Raw genomic sequence first — 7,088 nt, forward strand, 5'->3', positions numbered from 1 at the left:
GTGTTTGGATTAAGACTTACAGTTCATTTTAAAGAAAATATTGGATTTTCGAGAAGTATACACTATAATCTTACACGAAACAGTTACAAAATCCTTCTCATACAAAACGCTTATGAACTCACCAACTTAATTGTTGACACTTTTCAAAATCACTTGTATTCTCAGGAAACCAGTAAACAAGTAACCACAAGAGTTTTAGGTGGATGGGACGTCATCGCATCACGTTATTTACTTTTGTCATATGCATTTCATAGCATGTAAATAATGTTTTGAGCACAATGTAAACTTATTAAATATTCAATACAATGGTTGCAATGCTTTGATCACTACTGTACATGAAAGTCATCCGCCCCCAGACGTTTCCGCCGTTCTGGTTTAGGGGTGTGACAAATTTCGGTTTAGATTTTTCGGTCTCTTGGACACTAAAGAACTCGACGAGTTACTCAGGTAACTCGGTGAGTTGACTCGGGACTTCAGTATTATGGACTCTGAAGGAACTCGGCGAGTTGCTAGATGCACTCGACGAGTGGGGGTCAACATGGACTGTTGACCTTGACTTTGACCAAGTTCGGCGAGTTTCTAGATGCACTCGACTTGGCGTTCGGGAGGGATTCCTGGGAGATCTTCAGGGAAGACATCAAGGAAGTTGCAGACTTCGGGAAGACTCTCGAGGTCTTTAACTTTTTGCGTCATGTCTATAACGTGAGCTAGAAATGCATGGCACTCCATTCGCAGATACTTCCGAGCTTTGATGCATGAAATAATACGGAGGTTCAAGCTAGGCTTATCTCCGTAAATCATGAGAGCTTCGCCAGAGGGAAGATTGAGACGGATAGCCTTCTCGAAGCAACGAATATCAGCACGATTGGAGCTTAGCCAGTCCATGCCGATAATGCCGTCGAAACTCTTGATGGACACAGGCATAAGATTGATAGGAAAAGAATAATTGTCTAGGGTAAGAGTACAACCTATAAATATGTCGTTAGTGCTCTCCTTCTTTCCGTTAGCCATATCGACGGTAAATGGTTTGGTTAGAGGTTGGGATTTACATTTGATTAGATGTTTGAATGTATGACTAACAAAACTCCTTTCCGCACCAGAATCGAAGAGAATGCATGCATAAGAGTCGTCAAGGAGGAACGTGCCCGTAACAACGGTAGGATCGGCAACTGCTTCCTCTTGGCCCATCACTAGAACTCTCCCTGCATTGCCACCAGTTTTTGCCTTGGGACAGTTTCTCCAGAAGTACCCAGCCTCTCCACATCCATAACAAGTTTGACTAGCGCCCGCTCCCGGAGCCTGGTTGGTTGGTTGAGCTGGTGTCTTGCAGTATCGAGCTGTGTGTCCTTTCTTTCCACAGCTGTTGCAACTCAGCTCACGGCAGGGTCCGTGATGATGGAAGTTACACTTGTTGCACAGGGGGAGCTTCCCAGCATAACCACTGGTAGGAGATTGGGTGGTTGGGACAGCAGTGGGAGCAGCAGCAGGGGCAGTGACAGCATGAACTGCCACTATTTGTTGTTTCTTAGAGGGCTCCTGCGAAGACTGGCCCTTTCGTTTGTTACCAAACTTCTTCTTCTTCCCACTGCTTTCCTTTTGTGGTTCAGAGACAGCTGCCACTTCATCCAGATCGATTCCATGATCGATCAAAGTCTGTGCCAGATCCTTGGCGCTTTCAAATGTGGTTGGTCGAGCAGCCAAGACATTTCCTTTGGTGGGTTGCGTCAGTCCCCAGATGTACCTCTCGATTTTCTTGCTTTACGGGGTGACCATTCTCGGACAGAGAAGTGCCAGATCACAGAATCTAGCGGTGTAAGCAGCAATGTCAGAACCCTTCATCTTCAAGTTCCAAAGTTCGTGCTCCAACTTTTGCACTTCGCCCCTCGGGCAGTACTCAGCGAGCATGAGCTCCTTCAATATTTCCCAACCCATGGCATTAGCCACTGGCAGGGTTAGGGTTTTGACTCGACCATTCCACCAGGTCAAGGCTCTGTCGGTGAAGGTGCAGGCGGCGAACTTCACCTTGTTTGCTTCAGAACACACGCAAATTTTGAAGATGGATTCGATCTTCTCAAACCATCGAGTCAGGGCGATGACACCTCCATTTCCGTCGAAGGACTTGGGCTTCGCAGTCATGAAGTCCTTGTAGGAGCACTATTTTTGATTTCCCTAACTTCCATCTTGTCTCTGTGGGTCGGTTCCACCTCCAGCCCCACTAGCATTCACTTGAGCCATTGCTGCAGTCACGGCGGCTGTAACTGCTGCCTGAAACATGACGGGGTCGAACTGTAGGGGTGGTGGTGGTGGCGGAGTGTTGTCGTTCCTTCTGATGGGTCTTGGTCGGGGAGGCATCTTGTTCTAGAAATAATCAGGGAGAAGAGGATGGTAAGTACTCGAGATATAAAACAAAATATATCTCATTCTGATAATGAAAGTATTTTACTGAGCGATAAACATAGAAAGGTTACTAATACAAGTAAGTTATCGCTTAAGGAAGGAGAGGTAGCAATACTTAGAGTGAATCTGTATACTGAGTTTGGTTCTAGCGAAAATACTCCTATATTATTTTATGTGAGATGATATTTGGTAAGTTTTAGGCCTGCTGTAACACCACAGTCACTCCCAAGCACATGTTGGTCATGTCTCGACTGAATATAGTTGATCAGGTTATATTCACCCTAGACATGATTACATAACTGCCCAAGTTTAACCGCAACGTTCCAGCATCCAAATACTTTTGTTCTGTTCTACTAACGACACGAATTTTGTTATGTATGCATGCTCGTATACTTTTTATAAAAATACTTTATATTTTGAAAGTATACTTTTAGCGTAGAGCACTTAGCCCCCTTAGTCTCTATAGTTGTATACTACGTAAGGTTCGGTATACTAGCTCGCTATAAACAAGGGCTCTGATACCAATCTGTCACACCCCGAAACCAGAAAGGCGGAAACGTTCCGGGGCGGAGGACGTCATGTGTAGTATCACAACCAATGAATAACAGCAATCATAGCAACACAACCATTACAGTGAATACTTAAACAAAAATGTTTACATCAGTTGAAACTTGTCTGAAACTTTGTTTGAATTACATCCAATAGCTTTGTATAGTAAAAACTTAAAAACTTAAAAACTCTTAATGCTTCAGTTCCTCAAAATCCAGCAAGTACCTGTCTACTGATTTCCTGAGAATACAAGCAGTTTGAAAATATCAGCATAACGCTGGTGAGTTCATAAGCAGTAGTTTTTAACAGAAGTGTTTGTATACCTTCAAGAAAATCCGATATTTTCTTTAGTGAAAACGTAGTGTATTAGTTTTGTAATGAACCATGAATGTCTTGTATGTTTCCAAGAAAATCCGATATTTTCTTTAGTGAGTAAGTAGCGTTATCGATTCTGTATAAAACCATGAATGTTCGTTACTGAAAACAGTAGTGATATGCGAAAATACTACCTCATATGACTAGCTAGAGCTAATCATGAAGTATAGGTATTTGTGTATGAAACCAATGCATAATCGGTTCTGTTTGAAAACCCTGACTTCAGCTAGTATACGTAGTGTGTGTTAGTTCTATTTAATAGAAATAGAACTGTTGAAGAGTGTTAAGTTGTAAACTAAAGGTGATTTATACATAATGTGAGTCGTATAACCATGCTTGATATGACTAGAGACCTTTCCAACGTTCTTCAGGCGTCGAGTTAAATGACATTTGTACATCTCAGGCGTGCCCGCCTAACTGTAGCTAGCAGTCCAGATGTGGGATTGTCAGTCCCGAATAGATCTATTCACAAATCTCACGCTCTCCCTCCAGGAGACTCTGGTTATACAGTGGTAGGATTTATCCCTGTACACCTAAGGGTACAGTAGTGAAGTAGCGCCTCACAGTATCGTACAATTTAGTTTACATGTAGTGTAGTAGCGTTCTACCGTAGTGAAAAATCCGTATGTATACCGTATATAATGATAATTACAGTTATGAATACCATGATAAAGTGGTGATGTAAACTGTAAATGGTTTCTGTCTCAGTGCATATGTTTAACAGTGAAAGTTTCTGTACTTGTTATATTTTTTAAAAAAAATCCCAAACTATACCGATTATAGTTTGCATGAATAGTGAATAGCGTGTCCGGAAAACTATGCAAATTGTTGTGAAAACGTCCCTTATGCTCAACACAGCACAAAAGGGTTAAAGTATGAGATTTGCATAAGTTTTGAAAACATTTATGTTTAGCTTGTATTCCCCCCCCCCCCCTGAAACATTGAAAATATGGAAAAATGTAGGGGTATGAACTCACCGTTCTTGTTGTGAAATTGTTGACTGAAATGAAGATCCTCGAGTTGTTGCACGCGACACTTAACGGAATGCTAATATCAAATAAATACGTATATGTATCTAAATTAGCGATTTCGTTAGATAACGTGTTAGAGGTACACTTGAAATCGGTTAATGAATGTTACCGGGACTTGATCGAATCGAAGAAGGTGAGTTTTCAGTCAAAAACACCACTAAAAAGGTGTTTACGGTCGAAGAGTAGTTTACGGTTTCTGAATGCTCGGTGAGTTTACGGCCGTAAACTCAAGAACAGAGTTTACGGTTCTTGAAGACTCGGACCGTAAACTCAAGAACAGAGTTTACGGTTTCTGAAGGTTGGACCGTAAACTCCAGAACAGGGTTTACGGTTCTTGAAGGTGGACCGTAAACTCAAGAAAAATGGTTCTGCTTGCTGATTTCGAAGAGATAATCGTTTCCAGGCGTTTCCAAGTGACTCCAAACATGGTTTCTCGATGTTTTCCGAAGCTTGAAGGCGTTTTGAGTGTTTACGGTTAAGATTCTTAGAGAGAGAAGGAGAGAGTTTTTGTCCAGAAATGTTCTAATGAAGATGGGGGTGTCGTATTTATAGGGGCGTTGTGGGGGTCCACTTTATGCTGACCGTAAACAGGTTTACGGCCGTAAACACGTTTACGGTCGTAATCTCATTTAGACCGCAAATGTTTGATTTTTTTTTCGAGATATTCGGGTTTCTGCGCGATTTTTGGTTCCAACTCGTAAATAATTTAATGGAATATAACAAGATTATTTTCTAAATCAAAAGTTTGACGGAAAAGTTAACAAATTCGAAATTTTATTAACGAAACTCGCGTAACGGAAACGGACAAAGTTTCGGGTTGTCACAGGTATGCTCTGGGGAACTCACTAAGCATTAGCTTACAGTTTGTTGATTTGTTTCAGGTACTTTTGAGCCTAAGGGCAAGGGCAAGGCTTGATGGCGCGACATGCGCTCTCTCAGGCGTTTTTATGGGACACTCTGATATTCGAAATAAAATTGTGGATGTTATGAATTTGAAATCAATTGTTCTTGATATTTAGTGGTTTATTGAAAATGTTTTGATTATTTAAAAATAAAAAATTTCTTTTGAAAAATTGGGTTGTTACAGTTGGATGACATGATTAGGGAGATCCTGCAGGAGGAGGTTGTTGCTCACTTCCGAGCTCAGTTGCCAAGATTTTTGGGTATATTAAGACCGCAATTATTGAGTACTTTGACGAGCGTTATGCTGCTTTGTCCGGGGCTGCTGCTGTTGCAGCAACTGCGACCGTTGCGGCTGCAGGGGTTGGATCGGGTCGGGTTTTTCAGTATCGGGACTTCGACAATACGAAGCCCTTGAATTTCGATGGAGTGCAGGACACGATCATAGCCATGAGGTGGTTGTCTGATGTTGAGGGATGCTTTTTTCACATGCACATGCCCAACTGGACAGAAGTTCAGGTGCGCTTTGAACCTTCTGAGGTCCAGAGCGAAGGATTGGTGGAGGCTTGCTACTAGTTCATTTTCTGCTGAGCAGAAGTTGCTGTGTCTTGGGAGCAGTTCTTGGAGATGTTCCTCTCTAGATATGTGCCACTGGTGGAGCGTGAGAGGTTGGCTTAGGAGTATTTATATTTGAGACAGGGGACAGAGTCGGTGACGAAGATCATCAAGATGTTCACCGAGAGGGCCATGTTTTGTCCTGAGTTTTCCGCTTCTGAGCAGGCTCAGATGACCCGTTACTTAAGCATGATCAAGACGGAGATTCGTCAGTTTGTATCCACCCAGCACTATGGTTCTTTGTTGGATCTACAGGAGGCCGTTAGGCGGCGTGAGATTGAGATTGAGTTGCAGACGAAGGAGAAGAGACCGGACCCAACGCAGTCGTAGCCTGCGGCGAAGCAGTTTAGTGCCGCCGATTCTAAGTCGGGGAGTCATATGGGCCACACTTGTGGAAAGTGTGGAAAGGTGCATGACGGAGCTTGTCGATCTTCTTCGGGGTACCATAAACGTGGCAAGCAGGTTCATATCGCGAGGGCCTTCCGACATCAGGCTCTAGGTCAGGGCATCAGACTTTGTTATCATTGTGATCAGGTGGGCCATATGAAGGCCCGGTGTCCCTTGCTTGCTGCCAGGCTGACGCAGGCTCCAACGCCGACTACTTTGAGGGTCACTGATGGAAGTCAGGGCAGGATGGAGCCCCCGAGGGCTCGAGGTCGCGCTTTCTAGCTCACTGTCGAGGAAACCAGAGCAGCTCTAGATGTTATGACTGGTACGTTTCTATCTATTTCTCTGTTGATTATGTTTTATGTTATGATGATTCATGTGCCTCTGTTAGGTACGTTCCTAGTGAACTCTTTGCCTACTCTAGTGTTGTTTGACTCGGGTGTGATTCGGTTCTTCATATCTCGATCGTTCAGTAGAGAGTTTGATATGCCCATTGGAGAGATAGAGTGTCCGTTGCGAGTTTCTATCGCCAATGAATGCAAGGCTTCTGTATCTTCAGTGTATTAGGGTTGTGTTTTGGAGATCTTCAAGGTTCCTTATCCGATCGATCTGATTCCTATCCCCCTGGGGGATGTGTACATGATTGTGGGTATGGATTGGCTGAGCCGGTTCGGTGCTATGATTGATTGTGAGGGCCAGCGTGTGGTAGTTCGAACCCTAAGTGGGAGAGAACTAGTTATCTACAGAGAGGGCACGAGGATGGGTTCGGGGTTTTGTTCTGCAGCCAGGGCTCGACAGTATATTCAGCATGTGTGTGCAGGTTACTTGGCTTAT

This window comes from Lactuca virosa, chromosome 9 (genome assembly GCF_052849685.1).
Source record: "Lactuca virosa cultivar CGN04683 chromosome 9, Lactuca_virosa_CGN04683_v6, whole genome shotgun sequence".
NCBI lineage: Eukaryota > Viridiplantae > Streptophyta > Magnoliopsida > Asterales > Asteraceae > Lactuca > Lactuca virosa.